Below are 19,381 nucleotides of genomic sequence, written 5' to 3'. Positions count from 1 at the left end.
GAGTAGTGCATACCATGGTTGTTATGGAACGATTATCGTGTATGAAAACCTTTTATCTTTTGAAGGCCTCCTGGTTGCATAGACTAGGCTAACTATGGTAATTGGCATGTGTTTCTATTGCGTTTTTATACGTTTTGCGAGGCGCTTAGTGTAGCTGCTTATTGACTATTTCTCCGCGAATTTGCAGCTGTCGCTCTAACTATAAAATAAGGTAAAATAAATCGACAACAGCTTATTCGCACTACGACGAGGTGTGCGCACGTTGCGGAACACAGTCGAACACATTAGTTTATGTGACACTGCAACCGCATCGCTTGCTTTTTGTCACGGTGTGCTTGCAGTTGTGTTCAGCTAGGCTTAAGCCTTACATCCGCTGTTGAGCGTCGTCTGCGACACTTCGTCGCGAAGTCAGCATCCGATGGCAGCGCAGAAGCGCCCTCACAATGCCTTTACAACGAAGGCGGAGATAATGAACGACTTCGAGAGTGGTCGCTTCACAAAAACAGCGCTTGCGACGAAATACGCTGCCCCCAAGAGCAGCCTCACGAGGCTACTTCAGGACAAGGATAAGCTGCGGCAGGCTTTCGGGGCATCACGCTTTGGCCCTCAAAGAAAACGACTGCGGGTGGCCAACCACGAAGATCTGGAGAAATGCCTGGTGGTTTGGCTGCGGAGAGCCTGCAGTGAAAACATTCCGATCAGCGGGCCACTCATTCACCGCAAGCAGAATTTGTTCTGCAGCTCGCCATCGAAGGTTTCTCGTGCAGCGAAGGGTGGGTGACGAGATTTAAAGATCAGAATGGCATTGTTGCAAATGGGTCGCAAGCCCCAAGGGTAGCGTTGGCCTGGCGGCCTGGGGCACAGCTGGAAACATCCGAAGGTCCTGGCAAAGGATGAGTCGACTGCCAACAGAACAACTTGTTTATTCTTGCATCGCCAAAAGAGCAGCCGGTTAGGGCGACCACGTTACTCGACCGAAGAAATCGAAGCCTCCTCTTGGCGTCCGGGGCAGCTGCCTTTATACCCTCGGTGTCGAGGGCAAGAAGGAACGGCTCGGGATGAGGCGCACGAGACGGCGACGCACGGACATGTTGAAACGTGACGTGACGCGTCCGCCGGGCCGGCGCCGGTCAGACCTCCTCGCCTCCCAGTTGGGGAGCTCCTCTCCCCGGCTGCCGCGCTTTGACAAGCGTGGGCACCAACATGCACACACACACACGCACACACGAAGACACGTGGCATTGAAACCTGCCTGGACGCGCTTGGCGGGAGGCGTTGCGGCAGCACTGAACGGGCCAAAATGACCGCCACTTTGAACGAGGCGTCCGTTGCATCCGCGCCGGCTATACCGCGCGTCGTAGGCGAAACGTAACAGACCGCCCCGCCGGGAGAAGGAGATCCCGATGGTCAGGGGACTGCATCCGCTGTCCGGAGGGATGTCGCTTGACGATGCTCGTAATCGAAATCGGTCGTCCCTCGGCGTTGCTTGAGCGCAGCGCACAGAGAAGGCCTCGTTCTCAGGTTCAGGTTCACACAGGACACTGCAAAGTGACTTCGGGAGAGTTGCCATTTTTGTTCTCGTTCCCAGCAAGCGTTAGAACTACGCCGAAACGCAACCGCTCAGTCAGCAAGCACGAGACAACCCTCACTAAGCTCTGCCAGGCTCTTTCCCCTTTTATACTACTGCCTAGTTCCTTACAGTAGTCAAGGAGCACTCAGAACGCGCCCACAAATGGGAAAATTGCACTAGAAAGCACATAATCACTTTGAAACACTAAACAAAAGCAATATGTTAAAAATCCTGCCTCAGGAAGAAAACATCACTAACAAACAACTTTGAGGCGGATTCCTACGTTAGGGGCTTCGACTTAAGCCATCGGCGTTACCGTTGAGACTCCCCTTTTTGTAACGCACCTCAAAGGAATATTGTTGCAAAGCGAGGCTCCAGCGCAGGAGGCGGCCATTTTTGGGAGAGATGGTCTGCAGCCATTGGAGAGGGCAGTGATCCGTCTCAATGATAAACCTCGAGCCGGCTAGGTAGCATGACAATTTCTGAACGGCCCACACGAGACACGCACACTCTTTCTCGGTGGCGCTGTACGCCTGCTCACGACAGGTCAGCTTACGACTAGCATACAGGACGGGGTGTTCCACTTCTCCATTGTCCCTTTGGCACAGTACAACGCCCATGCCTCGCTCACTAGCATCGCACTGAACAACGAACCCTTTTGTGTAGTCTGGCGATCGTAGCACAGGCTGGCTTGTTAGGGCGCTCTTTAGGGCGCTAAAAGCTCTTTCCTTTGTCTCGCCCCAGACGACTGTTTGGGGCTCTGTTTTTCTTAGAGCATCCGTCAGGGGAGCCGCGATATCGGAGTACCTGGGGATGTACCTCTGATAGTAGCCGGCGACACCTAAGAACGACCGAATATCGGTCTTCGTGCGCGGTTGCGGGACGTCTCGCACAGCGGCTACCTTTATTTCAGAGGGGCGGCGACGACCCTGTCCAATCACGTGACCGAGGTAGACAACCTCGGCCTGTGCTAATTGGCACTTGGGAGCCTTGACTGTCAAGTCCGCTTCGCGCAGGCGGGTTAGCACTGCCCGCAAGTGTGCCATATGCTCAGACCAGGATGCGGAGAATATCGCTACGTCGTCTAAATACGGTAAAGCGAATTCTTCCTGGCCCGCAACACTTTGTCCATGAGGCTTGAAAAGCAGTATGGCGCGTTCTTCAAACCAAAACTCAAAACTTTAGGACGGAATGTTCCCATTGGTGAAATGAACGCCGCATACCTACTAGCCTCTTCTGTAAGTGGAACCTGCCAATAACCCCTGGCAAGATCTAGGGTGGAAATAAACTGAGCGCTACTAACTTTCTCAAGGCGCTCCTCGATGTTAGGGATCGGATAAATTTGATCCTTAGTGATGGAATTAAGCCTGCGGTAGTCGACGCAAGGACGAGGTTCCTTGCCCGGTACCTCAACTAAAATCAAAGGGGAGGTATAATCACTCTCACCCGCCTCAATAACACCGAGCTGTATCATTTTCTTTACCTCAGCCTCCATAATATCGCGCTGGCGGGGTGACACCCGGTACGCCTTGAATCGTACTAGCTCTGGGGAGGTAAGTTCTATTTCATGAGTAAGGACAGAAGTCCTACCAGTCCTCTCAGAGAACTGACCTTGAAACTCTTGTAAGAGTTGGTGTAGTTCGGTTTTCTGCTCAGGCGACAGCGGTGCTTTACTGAGTAAGTCACTAATGACATGATCGGTGTCTTCCCTGTTCGTCACTGAGCCTAGTCCCGGAAGCTCGACCGGAAGCTCTTCGGGAACGTTTACCATCATACACACCACTGCATCCCGTGGTCTATAGGGTTTGAGCAGATTACAGTGGTAAACTTGCTGTGCTTTCCGTTTTCCTGGCAGACTCACCACGTAGTTAACGTCCGACAGTTTTTGAACAATCCGTGCTGGGCCCTCCCACTGCACGTCGAGTTTGTTTTTTAGCGATGTGCGCAATACCATTACCTCATCGCCCACCTCAAAACGACGGGCCCTGGCTGTCCGATCATAATAAACCTTGGCCCTCTGCTGGGCCTTTGCCATTGCTTCACCTGACAACTCCTGTGCCCTTCTTAAGCGTTCGAGGAGCCTAAGCACGTACTCGACCACGACTGGGTCGTCGCCCCTGCCTTCCCACGAATCTCGAAGCATGCGAAGCGGAGACCGCAGTGAGCGACCGTACACCAGCTCAGCTGGCGAAAACCCCGTAGCCGCATGCGGCGCGGTCCTTAATGCAAACATCACACCAGGCAGACACAGCTCCCAATAACTTTGTTGTTCAAAACACAATGCTCTCAACACGCGCTTCATGACGGAGTGGAGCTTCTCAACAGAATTCGACTGTGGGTGGTACACTGAGCTGTGTAACAGCTTTACCCCACACCTTTCGAGAAAGGCTGTCGTCAAAGCGCTAGTAAACACTGTGCCCTGATCTGACTGGATTTCCGCAGGAAAACCAACTCGCGCAAATATGGACAGTAGTGCATTGACTATCTCAACTGAGCTGAGTTCTTTAAGCGGCACTGCTTCAGGGAACTTTGTCGCTGAGCAGATCACAGTCAAAATGTGTCTGTACCCCGTGGCTGTTACCGGCAGCGGTCCCTCTGTATCCATAACGAGCCGTCTAAAAGGCTCCGTAATGATAGGTACCAACTTCAACGGCGCCCTCGATTTGTCCCCTGGTTTGCCAACCCGCTGACAGGTGTCACATGTCCTCACAAAGTGTTCTGCGTCACGAAAACACCCTGGCCAATAGTACTCTTGCAAGAGACGGTCCTTAGTCTTCTTAACTCCTAGGTGTCCGGACCACGAACCCCCATGCGACAAGCGCAACAGATCCTGACGGTAGCACTGAGGCACGATCAGCTGATCGAACTCCACTCCCCTGCGGTCTAGATACTTCCGGTACAGGCCCCCTCCTCTTTCCACGAAACGAGCATTTTTCTTGGCGATACCTGCCTTGACATTGCAGCGCATGTTTTCTAGGCTGCCATCCTTTTTTTGCTCGGCTATCAAAGCCGACCGGGTGCTTGCGCCGCCTGTGCTTCTCCAAGCCGTCTGGCGCGGAAAACACCTTGCCGCATGTGTTGCAGAAGACCAGTTTTGGTTTTGCCTCGCGATTCCCACTTTCTGAGGGTATAAAAATAGACAATTTGTGGAGAGCTCGGGAATGAATTAGCAGAACTTTCAGCATAATTTTTAAGTCATCACAAATTCACATCTATACAGACGTGTTCAGAAGAGTTACTACCGCTTTGTTTTCATCACCTTGTGCAGTTGCTTGTGCAAAGTACCACAGGCGCAGCTCTGTACTGGCAAGGACAACTGCATGAATGCTGGCCGTTCTTATAAGCTATACTACCATGTCTGGTGCTTACTTCAAGGTTCGATTTTTCCGAAGGTGACAAAGAGTAGGAAAAAATAAATGTTTTTGTCAGTGTCGGCGCAAAGAGGGAGGCGAGGGTGGACGGCCACCATCCCGAAGACCTGGCAGACCTAACCAGATGCTTTCACAGCGCTTCCCTGAGATCCTGACGAGGAGAGAGCTTTCCAATACTGATGGCCTTGTTAAGTGCTCTCGCTGGCAGGAGAGCATTTGAAGCTCTCGAAAGATCAGTTTGTTATTTTGCTCCTCTTGTTTATTTTGTCTTCATGAGGAGTACTGGCACAAAAGCATCATGTCTACTTTAAATCTGATTCTCCCTCCTATCTCCCATTATTTCTCCTTCGCGCTGCCCGACGACGAATATTCTGGCGCCATTCGTGGTCCATATATACAGGACGTCTCACCTAAACTGTCAGCAATGTTTTCAAACCGGCTTTTTGAATTAGAAAAGCGTTTTTCTTTGGCATGGCATTGTCAGCGGTGTAGCGCATGAGGATACATCTAAAGGCCAACCGACATAGAGCGAACTATATGGCAGGGTGAAGTTTGCGCGGCCAGCATTAGCGCGACGCAAAGCCGGCGTGCCATCTCCGTGCTGTACCACGTGCGGCGAAAAATAGGCGGCCGCCGTTTAGAAAGGAAAGCTCAAGAGATGCCATGGAGCAAGGAAAGCTCAGGGTAGGCCCTCGGTATCCTTGCTGCATGCCAAAAAGAGTGCCGAAAATCAGGCACTTTCGCAAGGACTACTGGGAGTCACTTATAAAATCAGCCTGCTACAAGAGCTGGAAATGACAATAAGTGACGTATCAGCAGTTATGCTGCCCTTTTTTTTTTTGCAATCCTCGCGTGACCTAAACACAGCCATTATTCGGCTGATGAAACCGAAACAGCATCAAGAAAAACATCAGTTACAAACTATGTAGCACTCTTAGGCGAATAACACGGCGTGATCTACGTATATCAACCTCTGACGCATGATTTGAAAGAAGCACACAAGCAAAAATTTGGCGTCTGTACTCCTTTAAGATGTGATAACTACAAAGCTGGTAAACTAAACAGATTAGTTAAATGTTTATCTATTACTGTTAGGCTCCTGACTCATTGAGAGCCGTGTAGCCCAACATAAATAATATCCATATTAGTCTAGATTTTTGAAAATGGCTGATCTCGATCATCAGCCTTTCTTTCCAACGTTTATCAGCTCACCCAACCCATTTGCAGTTGTTCATTGTTGGCGTGAAACGACGAGACCCTCACCTTCCCCGTGCGGCCCCGAACCTCGTGGCTTGCCGTGCAGCCATAGATCTCGAGCGAACGCTGTGCCGTAACACACGAGGAGCTCCTTGCCAGCGCCCACGGCCTTGGGTGTCCGGCATGTATATGTTGCTGTCACGCATGAAGGCCACCGGGTTCTGCGCCTGCGGACTGGCCGCGCAGTTCACGTATCGCATCCAGATGGATCTGTCCAGCGGACGACCGCCTACCAGGAACACCTCCCCATCCTTGCGAACCTGCGGACAAGCCGGGAAGAACATCGCCTTGGCGTTCTGTCCTCACCTTTAGCTTAGGGACGCCATGAAACTATCTGACATATTTGTGAAGCTTTCTTTCTTTCGTCTCCCCTGGCCATCGCAAGCCTGCTGGAAGCTACTATAAAAAGGGGTCGAATATTTACTACATTTCGTTTAGAAGATTTCTTTTAGTCCCTTGTCATTGGTAATGACTTCCCAATGACCTATGCCTTTGAGGACGACCCCAATGAGAGAACCAAAAGAAATCAGAACGAAACAAAGATCGCGAAATGTGGTTCGAGTCTTTGTAACCTCCAGTCAATAATATTACCTGCTTTGCAAGTTAAAGTTCGTGTCAGGATTGTCAGTGCATAGCTACAAAGCGAATGGGGTTCATTCCTCAAGGGCTGTGCTCCTGAGCACCACATTCTGTTCCTCGAGTGCAAAGAAACTGACCAGTCTTGCGAACATTACATTTCTATGACGTACGCAATAAGAGTCATTTTGCGCCAACAAATGCCATGAAGAATGCTGAAAGAGTGAAAAATCGAAGGAATTTTCCAAAAGAATGCTGTAAGCACGGTTTTGGCCAATCTTAGCCTAACGCTATAATGTAGAAGACAGCAACAATGTTCACAGTGATGACTTGCGAAGCTGAATTCAACCAAAGTGCGCTGCACACAACACCGTTAAAAAAACTGTTTGCCGTGCTTTTTCAGTAAGGCAGATATTTCGCTAACACAAAGACTGTGGACGTACTTCCTTCCGTAAATGAAAGATCATGCCGAGAGAGATTCGTATTGAGCATTTCAAACGTACATCAGGCAATATGTAGGTTTATCCTGAAAGGTACAAGGCGTGAACAGTTCCTTTGCATGCATCTGACGGAAGTCGGCCAATGAGTGAATATATATATATATATATATATATATATATATATATATATATATATATATATATATATAAATATATATATATATATATATATATATATATATATATATATATATATATATATATATATATATATATATATATATATATATATATATATATTGTAACTATCTAACAGCTGTCGCTAAGTACAAAGACAAGTTCTGTAACCACTGCCTCAATGGTTCTTAAGAGGTCCTGTGTCCGACGCACCTGCCAGGTGTAGCCGTTGTCCTCTGCGTTGTCCTCTGCGTTGTCCTCCACCTTGAAACCCTCGTATGGACCAAAGTAGACCCTCCTGGGATGTGGTTTCAGGGCGAGCACTCCGTACTGGGCCCCTTTAATAGTAGAGCGGCAGATGGACATGCCCTCGGGGAGGGTTTTGTTGGCAAGAAGCGGGTCCCCGGCCTCCACCTGCAAACAGCGCTTCAGTTTGAGGCTCCCTGCAATGCCAGTGGCTAATGTTTTTTATAGCACTGGAAATGCACAGATTACACTTTTCATATTCTCTGGACCTGAAGTTCTTGACTCTACAATTGTTTTCATTTGCGTTCGCTTGACTGCGGTAGTCTTTGGAACGAGCTGAAATCATAAAAAGGCGTTCACGTGTTGTATGCGGGTGACGTCAAAAAGGAAAGGCGCAGTTAACAGTGTCGCTCAAGGCAGGAACCCGAACCACGCTGTCAAGGCAAGAATGCAACAGGCGGTAAAAGGAGGGAGAGGGAATTGCCATAGTCAAGAGCTCCATTAAGATGAACGCATGGTCTTTAAGCACCACTGTCTCCGCTGGGCAAGTTCGCTGTAGAAGTTTTCATCGGCGCGAACGCAATTTGAAGACAGTGTTGTATGATCACCATCCAAAGTACAAGTGCTTGGCACTCACCTTCACGTCCTTGACGTGGGTCAATGGTCCGTGTTCGGGGCAGTCGCCATGGTGTAGTCCATTCCGCAGTCATCGCAAACTACACAGTATCCAGGCCGTGGTATCCAGGCCGTGGCCGAGGATGCTGACATTTTGTATGCAATGCTCGCCGACTGAAGGGCCCTCAAACTGCGCCTGAAATATGCGCGTCTGGGTGTCCAAGGCTCATTATGCCATGATAAAATGAAACCTTAACAGGACGCCTTCTGTACGCTAGACATTAGCATTGTAAGACGTTGTCTAACTGGCCGCTCCTAGTGTGGAGCATGTAAGTAGCCAAGAGCACCTGACGTTGTAGACAAACCATACTGCATTTCTAATGTTCATTACTTACTATATAGCTCTGCTTAAAGGCTCATTTACAACGAAGCACGCATTTCCCATCATCGTTCTGCAAGCCAGGAACCGGTTTTTGAAGACAACTCACACAGGTATTCCTCGTTTGAGTTTTCCTCGCATTCCATGTACTTGATCGCTTTTCGCTGCCGTCTCAGGTAGCGGGACCCACTGGAAGACGTCTCGGGTGAGGCTGCATTTCATAACAAGATAGTTGCTGTAAGCGTGGCTTGTTGCATAGAATCGAATACAGCGGTTCTGACAGAACCTTACAATTCCGTGCCAAAGAAAAAAAACATTTAAGCTGTAGCCTAATCAAGTGTCTTCTACAACATTCTATTACAGAAAACAAAACAGCAATCCTATCATCGTAAAACGTCAAACCGTTCATAATCCCTAGTTATTAATATTTGAGAACTTACAGCCATGCAACTGCCCAAAGCTCTGCTGATTCTTAGCTGGGTAGCAAGACATCTTTATTATTTTTGCTTTATTAGCATATGTCTGCTAACGGACTGTTTCAGGGAAAGTCTGCAGAACATTGGCTGAAAACAGTAATATAGCTTCTGTCGGAAGCAAGAAGTTGGTCCTTTGTAGCACTCTCATGTAAAGCCCCCTCCCAAGGGCGCTTAAGGTATCTGTAATAAATAAATGATTGAACATCAAATCATGCCTTTCAGCTGGAATTGTCCAATTCCAGCTAGAACTACATGTTTGTAGCTATAATATTTAACCGGAAATCGTGTCCAGCTAGAACATTTCTTGCTTTCAGCTGGAAAATTTCCTCTTCCAATCCAGTACTTCCAGTTTGAGTCTCGTCCACATATGGCGAGAAAGTGTCACTCCAGCGACAAATTGAGCTCAAGAAGTTCTTTTACAGAGCGAATACCCCTGAGGAAAGTTTGCTTAGTCTTCAGTTTCATCTCGCAATGCCTTACTGTGCCATTATAGGCTCACCTTTAGGTAAGAGCCAAAGAACACAGGCATACATGGACATGCACCTCAACACTTAATGCTTTTATTTTTACATTCACACCTTTAGTTCCAAAAGATCCCGCAATAATTTGTCGTGTATGCTCCCGATTGGTTTAGCCCTCGCTTTTAATGTACTGCCGCCCAGCTATTTATGGGGATGGGTCCGTCACGTGCTTTCTGGTCTCACTGAATACCCCTCTCTTGATATCGCTTTTACGGATATTTGAGGTGCACAGGGAATAACTAAATAAGCGGGCTTCCCCCGGGAACCCGCCCACTCACCAGGGCGGGCCGGACGACCCCTGGCAGCTGTCTTCGGCGTCCTCCGCGAAGCTGACTTCCTTGACGGCACGCTTGGGGTAGCGTCTGTCGTCAGCTCCGACTGCACCGGCAACTGAATCAAAGAAGGTGGGAAACGTTAGGTCCCAAACGCCATGCAAGTATACGTGTTCGTTGCAAAGGCCGGGAATGGACCACGTTTCATTTTTTTTGTTTGTGAAAAGAAAGTTACTCCAAAAGCGTTCCTTATCATTCCTTCAGTTAAGCGTCGAGACTTAAAAGCTGCACATGTAAGCTGGTGTAATCATTCATTCACCACAATACATATGTTTTTAATGACCACACTGTGCCAACCAAAGGCGTTCAACCCAAACGATGAAATGATAATGGAAACCAAAACAGGATAGTGCAATTCAAAGTGAGGCAGAGGTAGGCAAATTAACCTTGTGGGTCCACTTACCTTCATAGCGAGCTAATGAAAAGACAGTTATTAAACCTTAGCTTATGACCCAGCTAATCTATAGAATTTCCTAGTGAACTGACATCCGCCGCGGCTGAGGGTGTGTTCCTCAAAAGATTTTCTACTTCGAGCACACGTTTAGGAAGTTTTGAAAGTGGTCGCTAGAACACCGGTGATCACAGCAAATAAACAGATGAAATGGTCATATAATTTCTCTAGTAATCCTACCTTGTAAGGGTGAGGAGATTGGTAACTTACGTGTCTTTAAACTGTAATTATCTTTCAAAGGTCCTCTCTTCTCTTTCGGCACGATGTCCTTTGACGGCAGGAGGCCACAGCTGACGGCGCCAAGCACCAGGCTTCTTTATCTGGCTTGAGCTCGCGTTCTTTGTCTGAGGAGACTGATAATGACATGCACAAATAACTCGCGACAAACAACAAGAAATACTTATCCCGCGGTCCAATGTGTGAAGCGGGAGACAATGATGAGGCTTAGAAGGTAAACAACCACTTTGTCTAAATTGTAGGAATAGTGTATCCGGGGCACTCGTCCACGAGGGTAGGTTGAGCTTGGAAAGCATCACAATGTGCGGTTTGCGGCCGAAGGCCTTGCACAATTTTAAAAAATAGCCTTTTCGAGTTACTTAGAAGGATTTGGTGTTAGGCCAGTTGGCAGGACATCGTGAAGAGCAAAACCGCAAGACAGGACAGGACTGAGGCCCGCCCTTTGTTGTCGCCTGTCTCAGTCCAGTCCTCTTTTGCGGTTTTGCTCCTCACAAGGTTTTCGAGTTAGAACAGCGCTCTTTTTCGGAATAGCATGGCCAGCAGTGAAGTGTATCAGAATATAGCTAAGGTGTGATAACTAGCAGCTAGTTGGTTAACTAATATTGAATAGTTAAATGTTTAACCATTACTATTGCGCTGCTTAATTATTGAGAGGCGTGTAGCCCACCGTAAGTAATAGCCATACCGGTTTGCATAATTTCGAAAGCACGATAACCTTTGGCGCTGTGGCCCAACAAACTTTGGCTATTTCGGCGGGCTACGTGCACTGCAAAGGTTGCTTTGCCTGCAAGTTTCTCGAAAGCGCATGTGTATTGGCATGATAACGGCCAAATTTGTTGGGATTTGCCTGCAAGGTTTTGAAAGCATATCTATTGGCGTGATATCGGTGAAATTTTTTCGGCGACCGCCGAGGGCCACCGCATTTTCAAAATTCTAAACACTAATTTTACAATGTCACTTTTTTATTATTTACCGAAAATCACTGTGAAACTTCTTTAAAGTTCCATTTTCTGTTTCGAAGTAAGTCTGTGATTTTCATACTTTTCTTCATCATTATTTACTGAAAGCTTGCAAAAAGTCTGTCAAATTCACTTTGTTTTCAGCGATTCTGTTATTTTACAGTGTTTCTTTTCTATCATGTACAGAAAATCAGTGAATAAAAAGAGAGTTCAGTTCTCTGTTTTTGGCTTGCTGTTAATTTACACACATCTTTCTTTTTTGCTTGCAGAATATATGTTTCAAAATAATGGAAAGTTCTGTTGCCTGGTTGTTCTTTTATTTCAATAATTTTTTCCCCACAAAATGCGGCTTTTCTGCAAGCATTTAAAGAAGTGCACATTAAATTACAAATGCGCTCTTTACGTCGCTTACAGAATTGAAAGCGTGAGGTTCGATAATTCACTGCTCGAGGGAAGTTGCCTGCAGCCAATTTAACAATGTCTAAATATGAAACGTTTGCACAACACACTGATTTTCATTGGTGTAGCATTGCCTGCGAACCGAAAACAAAATAGCTTGTATGAAGGAGCACTTCATTAAAATGAAAGTTAAAACATGGGGCCTTGAGTTTTAAGCAGTCTCCCTGTGTTTCATCGTTACGACACACGTGGCGTGTCTTACTGTATACGACAGTACGCCGTTCGAAGGTTGCAACATGAAATCTTTATTGCTTCCGGCTCGGGGCGTATATATACGAAACAGAGAGGGGGGAAAGGGGAAAGGGAGAACAAGGGAAGGATATCAAACGATAAACGCACGTGCCGTCAGCGCTTGCAAGGCAGTCTGATTGCGGCTGACGTCACATTACAACATCTCTTCTTCCTTAATAGTGAAGTCGCTGTACTGGTTTCCTATGACGTGTAGAGCGCCGCAAGGCTTGGGGTGATCTGACGGGTTCAGCGTTGCTCCCTGCGAGTTCCGGCTGAAGTTCATGCTCAGGTTCTGTTATGCCCCCTTGTTCGGCTGGCGTTCTCGGCAACAGTGGGTAGTCGCTAGGAGTACCTGTTCTCGAGTCTCGTTTTGCCGCTTCTTGGTCTTTACCAAACGGTGGCGTCGCATCTTCCCGGTCCCGCACCTGGTCAACATGTCGTCTTACTGATCCGGCTGGTGTTCGAATGCTCACCCTCCCAGAGCCTGTTGTAGACTCTACAATTCCTGGAGTCCATTTCTCACCCCTTCCGAAGTTGCGGGCGTACACGGTAGCTTCAGGCAATGGCAGCGGCCACTCGTTTGCTTCGTTCGCTGGCCCTGCGTGTACAGGGGGGAAACATGTATCTAAACGGGATCGAATTTTATATCCGAAGAGCAGCTCTGACGGCGATTTTCCAGAACGGCTAGGTGTCTTTCTGTAATTGAAAAGGAGCTTGTTTATATTATCTTCCAGCTGCCCCTCACCAATCTTCTTGAGGCCGTCCTTAATTGTCCTGACAGCCCTTTCTGCTAGACCGTTCGATTGAGGGTGATATACAGCTGTGCGCAGATGCGTTATGTTGTTCCTCTTGACAAAAGTAGCGAACTCGTCAGCGGTAAACTGCGTTCCATTATCGGATACGATGGTTCGTGGCACGCCAAATCTGCAGAAGATACCGCGCAGGCAGTTGATTGTGCATGAAGCGTTTGCTTGTCGGAGTGGCACAGCTTCAATCCACTTACTGTATGCGTCCACGACCACGAGTATCATGTTCCCTGCAATAGGTCCCGCAAAATCGATATGTACCCTTGCCCATTTTTCAACAGTAGCGGGCCAGCCTTTTGGCGTTGCTGTAGCTGGCATGGGCAGGTTTTGGACACAACTCTGACATGACGCTGTCACTGCCTCTATTTCGCGATCTAACCCTGGCCACCAGAATGACGATCTAGCAACCGCCTTCATAGCGGACGATCCCTGGTGCGTCTCATGCAAAAGGTACAAGATGCGACATCGCGCCTCCATCGGAACGACTACTCGCCGGCCCCAGTATAACAACCCGTGGGCCAAAGAAAGCTCCAATTTCTTGTCAAAAAAAAAAGGTGCGACACTCGTGTTCAAGCCTTTCGCGCAGGGCGGCCAACCGTTCTTGGTGAATCGCATAACTTTACTCAGAGCAGGGTCGCCCGCACTCAACTGCCTTAGCTCCTCAACTGACACAGTTCCCTTATCGAACACACTCAAGGCCAGCAGATAGTCTGGTGGGTCCGCTTCTGGTGGCTTCGGCTCAGACGTCCGTTGTGGCAGTCTACTAAGGGCGTCAGCGTTGAGGAGTTGTTTACCAGGAGAGTATTGAAGCTGATAGCGGAATCCGCCTAAGTACAGCGCCCAGCGCTGTATTCTGGCGGCTGCCAATGCTGGAGTTGGTCGATCCGCCTTCAGCAGGCCCAGGAGCGGCTGGTGGTCGGTGACCAATACAAATTCTCGGCCTACGAGATAATCACGGAATTTGGACACTCCAAACACAAGAGCAAGGGCTTCCCTCTCAAGCTGGGAATAATTTTTCTCAGCCCTTGTTAGCGTCCTAGAACGGAACCCGACAGGTTTGTTTACCTTTCCGAATGTATGGAAAAGCACGGCACCTATTCCGTCCTGTGAAGCGTCACACTCTAGCTTGAGGGGTCTCTCGGGATCATTGTGGGCCAGCACAGCCGCTTCCCGAAGGCATTTTTTTGCTGCACGAAAAGCTGCTTCTTGCGCATGTCCCCAGAACCAACGTGTGCTGTTCTCCAATAACTTGTACAGCGGTGCAAGTACGGAAGACATGTTGGGCACGAACTTCGAATAAAATGTAATCATGCCCAGAAACGACCTCAACTGCTGAACATTTTGTGGGTTGGGGGCTTGCGCGATTGCTTCAACATGCTTCTCTATCGGATGCAGACCTTCACGATCAATTTTATGACCCAGATACGTCACTGCCTCTTGGCGAAAGCTGCATTTCTCAAGTCTGAGCTTCCCTCCATGCTCACAAAAACGCTGCAGTACTTGTCGTAATCTGTCGGTGCTACCAAGTTTTTCTGATACCAAAACGTCGTCAAGGTAAGCCTGAACACCTGTCAGGCCCTGCAGAACTGTTTCTATTTTCCGCTGGAAGATGGCAGGCGCGGAAGCTATGCCGAACGCCAGTCGGTTGTAGCAAAACAACCCACGGTGTGTATTGCTTACGCACATCTTCCTTGAGTCCTCATCGAGGGGGACTTGGTTATACGCGTCTCTTAAATCCAGCGTGCTGAAGCAGTCCCCACCATTCAGGCATGCGAAGATGTCATCAATAGCTGGCAACGGGTACTGCTCCAGTTCACAGACGAGATTCAGGGTCACCTTAAAATCAACGCAGATTCTAACCTCGCCGTTCTTCTTCATTACAGGCACAATGGGAGTAGCCCATTCGGCGTGCGTTACAGGTGACAGTACTCCAAGCGTTACGAGCCTATCAATCTCTTTCGAAACTTTGTCGCGTAAAGCAAATGGAAGGGAACGGGCCTTACAAAATTTCGGCATGGCGCCTTCCTTGAGCTTCAGATGAACAGGGTGTCCGTCAATTAGGCCCAGCTCGGGGCTGAAGACGTCTTTGAACTCTGACAGGACGGCATGCGTGGCGTAGGTATGGCTGCTTCCCGGACCAGAGTTTGGTTGCACTGATACGTTCAACACCGAGGTTCCTGCGTCATTGAACTTGGAAATCAACTCCCGTCCACAAAGGCTCGGACCTGAACAGTTCAGGACCATCAAGGAACTCTTGACCTCCTTGTCGTTGTAGGACACTGACATGCTCAGTTTCCCTACTACTGGAAGTTGTCCAAGATAACAGGACAGTTTAATGAATGCGGGTCCTAATTGCGGCCAATGTTCACGGTTTTTCTCAAAAATCTCTTTGGACACAACACAGACGGGTGAGCCGGTGTCAACAATCAAAGGTACGTCAATGCCACACCATGTGAAAGTACGAAGAATAGGTGGTGGTAGCCAACCATTGAAGGGTGCGGTTAGTGTCCAAATGTGCGCATCGTCTCCATTTTCCTCAGTAACATCCGCTGTTACTGCAAACGCTTCTCCTTGCCTGCATTGTGAACGTGCCTTTGGGCGTCCTTTCCGCACGTCGCTTTGGCACATCTTCGCCAGATGGCCGTATACACCACAGCGGTAACACCTCGCTTTCGCCCAGCCGCAGGCGTTTCTGTTGTGTTTCTTACTTCCGCAACGCCCACATACTGACACCAGTTCATCAGCTTGTCGTGCATTGACCTTGAGTACGGGTTCAATGTCAGAAGACATCTTCTTTGTATCGTTTTCCGCTGCTTCTGCTGATATGGCAATTGTTTCAGCCTCCTTCAATAATAATAATTGGTTTTTGGGGGATAGGAAATGGCGCAGTATCTGTCTCATATATCGTTGGACACCTGAACCGCGCCGTAAGGGAAGGGATAAAGGAGGGAGTGAAAGAAGAAAGGAAGAAAAGGTGCCGTAGTGGAGGGCTCCGGAGTAATTTCGACCACCTGGGGATCTTTAACGTGCACTGACATCGCACAGCACACGGGCGCCTTAGTGTTTTTCCTCCATAAAAACGCTGCCGCCGCGGTCGGGTTCGAACCCGGGAACTCCGGATCAGCAGTCGAGCGCCCTAACCACTGAGCCACCGCGGCGGGGCAGCCTCCTTCAACGTCAAATCTGTTTTCGATAATAGCTGCTTCTGAATAGCGCTTGACCTCACGCCACAGACGGTTCTGTCGCGAAGCATCCGGTCTAGCATGTCACCGAAATTACAGCCATCCGCAATCCGGCGAACTTCAACGATGAACTGTTGAATGGGCTCACCTTCCAACTGGCAGCGATTGAAGAACCGATAGCTCTCCGTTATTTCATGACGCTTGGGGTCGAAGTAGGTATCCAAAACTTTGACTGCTAGCTTCCTCGTACGTCAGCGAGTTTGGCTTCCTCGGTGCAACCTGTCCTGAGAGCACTTGCACGGTGCGCGTACTCAATGCTGCTACCAGCAACATCATCTTCTTTCCCGAGTCGCTGACCCCAGTTGCCTCAAAATAAGCTTCTACATTCGTGATTTAGGCCTTCCAGTTGTCGGACTGGTCATCGTATTCCGGTAGTTGATGATGAGCCATGGTCGGTATTTCCGCGGCCGCTGTTTCCTGCTTAACTGCCTGGCTTACATCATTTTTCACCTCAAGGGTTCTTTCTGGCCTCGTCGCCACTATTACATCGTTACGACACACGTGGCGTGTCTTACTGTATACGACAGTACGCCGTTCGAAGGTTGCAACATGAAATCTTTATTGCTTCCGGCTCGGAGCGTATATATACGAAACAGAGAGGGGGGAAAGGGGAAAGGGAGAACAAGGGAAGGATATGAAACGATAAACGCACGTGCCGTCAGCGCTTGCAAGGCAGTCTGATTGCGGCTGACGTCACTTTACAACACCCTGCTACAAAACTATTTGTGAGTACAACATTTATCAATGCCAATAATAAAAGGCTTATTACTCCCGAAAAGAAACGTGCAGTCCTAGAAAGAGCAACACAAGCCAAAAATATAAAAGTCGTAGTCTTTGAGTGCTGTTATGACTGCAGCAACTCTCGGTGCCAGGCAGTGTTGCTTTCTGCCTGTCTTCTCAACCTTCGTTCCTGTTGCAAGATTAATAGCTGCAATAGCCCTGAAACAAAGAGCCACAAGCTGCGACTAACGACCAGGCACAAAAACTAAATATTTAATTTTTACAGTTGAAAGACAAAAATATATGTGTTGTACACTTGCACAACTACTCCGACAAGGGCAAAAGGAACTATGATGTGTTAAAAAAAATCAGGTCCCATGAATGATCCGCTACGTTCTGAGTAGTATAAGTTAAGCAAAAAAAAACACTAATCTTACCCGTTTCCATCCAGAAATAAAACTCTAGCTTTGCGAAGTGTCACATTCCTGCTCAAACCTTCTTGGCAAGCTCCTCATCATGATAAAGCAGCAAGATTCGTTTTATCGAAAACTGTACATCAGCTGGAGTCGCAGGTACTGCTAGGTGGAAAGAGCATATGGTGCTTCTACATTCTCACTGTTTATGAGGCGCATGTGTTGGCGGAGTTTCCGGTCATACAGGTACCATTGGAAACAGAAGTCTCTAGGACTCTAGTAAAGCCAATTATGCGCCATGTTTCTGAGTGATCACATCATTTTACCGTCACATCTTAAAGAACTTGAGATAGACTTTCATCTCCACAAGTGAGGTTTAGATCCAGTGGGTAGTAATAAAGCTGTCGGCTTCGTTCGTAGCTCATGTGTCATATAAGCTCATAGCCTCGACAGCACATGTGGCCATATGAATAAGGAGAAATTAATGATAAAACAAGGTGAAACATGTTTTATCAAAACGTTATGGTCTTTTCTGCCTTACCTCTTGCTACTATAGATTCCCACTGAGGCAGAACATACCCCTCTCCAATCAAAAAACAAAAGCCTGAATACCGTACCCCGATTCCATTACCTTAAGTGTGTGCGTGTGAAATGTGGCGGACAAAGAGCGGTACAGATACATTTTTTTCCTACACAGTGATATTATATACAAAGGGTGATTTTTGTCACTTTTTCAGATTTTTATTTCAAGTACTTAGTTACGTCGGTGTGGTCTTCTGAGCTGGATTGTACAGCAAGGCAGACAATACGTATACCTCAAATGCATCAGTATAGTTAAATGATTAACTTTGATAGACTTTTCTGTCTTTGATCTTAGAGGCAAGGTTGTATTGCAAAGTAATAGCCGTCAACTTCGAATGCCAGCTGTTTTTTAAATATTGTTAATGGACAGTATCGTTCGAAATATCGGCTCAAAAATATGCACCTGAAAGTTCGTTGAGTCGGCTTTCTAGCATTACATATTCATAAAATATCGCTTCTCGCACTTCTAATGCATGCATCAAATACAGGCGCAGTTAGTGCATTGGATGACGTATAAGTTAACTAGATTTCAGCGGCAATACCATGCACAGCGATGGCATTGTTTAGTTAGGTAATGTGGGCAAGTCAACTGAAAAAGCTTCGATACTACGTACTACATTGCCAAAAAAAAAATTAAAAACAACGCTAGCTCTCTATGTTGACGAATAAATTTTGCAATATAACCTTGCCACTTTAAGCAGAAATAACGAAGTTTATTAGCTAATTTAAGCTGATTAATCGTCTAATTACTGACCGATATGAGAGACACACCCTGCCTAAAATGAGAGGCACACCCTGCTAAGCCTCAACGACTGTTTCACATTTGGGCTACACCGTGTAGCAGCGTGGCTGCTCCTTAAAGATTTCGCTCCTTTGGTGAGCCTCGTTGGTGAGCCTTTGGTGAGCCTCTAAAGCCTCGTTCAAAGTATGCCCTCCATGCTACTTGCTACGCGCTCTTCAATAAGTAGGCTATATACGCAGTTAAATTACACGGTCTATTTGCTGCTTTCGAGATGCTACAGATGCGCACCTACCAACATAGTACACATGATCGACGTCTGCACGCCTGGTTGCGCGGCAAGCACCGCTGACTCGTATCAGGTTGCATGCAAGCGTCGGCGACAGGCGACGCGACGGACTATGTCAGCAGAAATGCGCATTCGCTCGAAGCCTAAACTTAGCCATTAGTAAGCAGTCAAGTAACCTGCGCCCTCAATCTGCTTGTAAGTGCAGCATGCTGTCAAGCATCTACGCCGCGTGCAAATCAGCGCCAGCCTTCGAAGAGAACGGACACGTGCAGGTGATCGACGGCCCGTGCCCA

The 19,381-nt window shown here is 47.9% G+C and overlaps 1 pseudogene; it reads right to left on the bottom strand.

The window, feature by feature from the left end:
* Positions 1 to 12,330: 12,330 nt before the first annotated feature.
* LOC144094912 (uncharacterized) lies at positions 12,331 to 16,735 on the bottom strand (annotated as a pseudogene).
* Between the last annotated feature and the right edge of the window lie 2,646 nt (positions 16,736 to 19,381).

This window comes from Amblyomma americanum, chromosome 6 (assembly GCF_052857255.1).
Source record: "Amblyomma americanum isolate KBUSLIRL-KWMA chromosome 6, ASM5285725v1, whole genome shotgun sequence".
NCBI classification, from domain to species: domain Eukaryota; kingdom Metazoa; phylum Arthropoda; class Arachnida; order Ixodida; family Ixodidae; genus Amblyomma; species Amblyomma americanum.
This window is presented reverse-complemented; position numbering and strand designations above follow the sequence as displayed.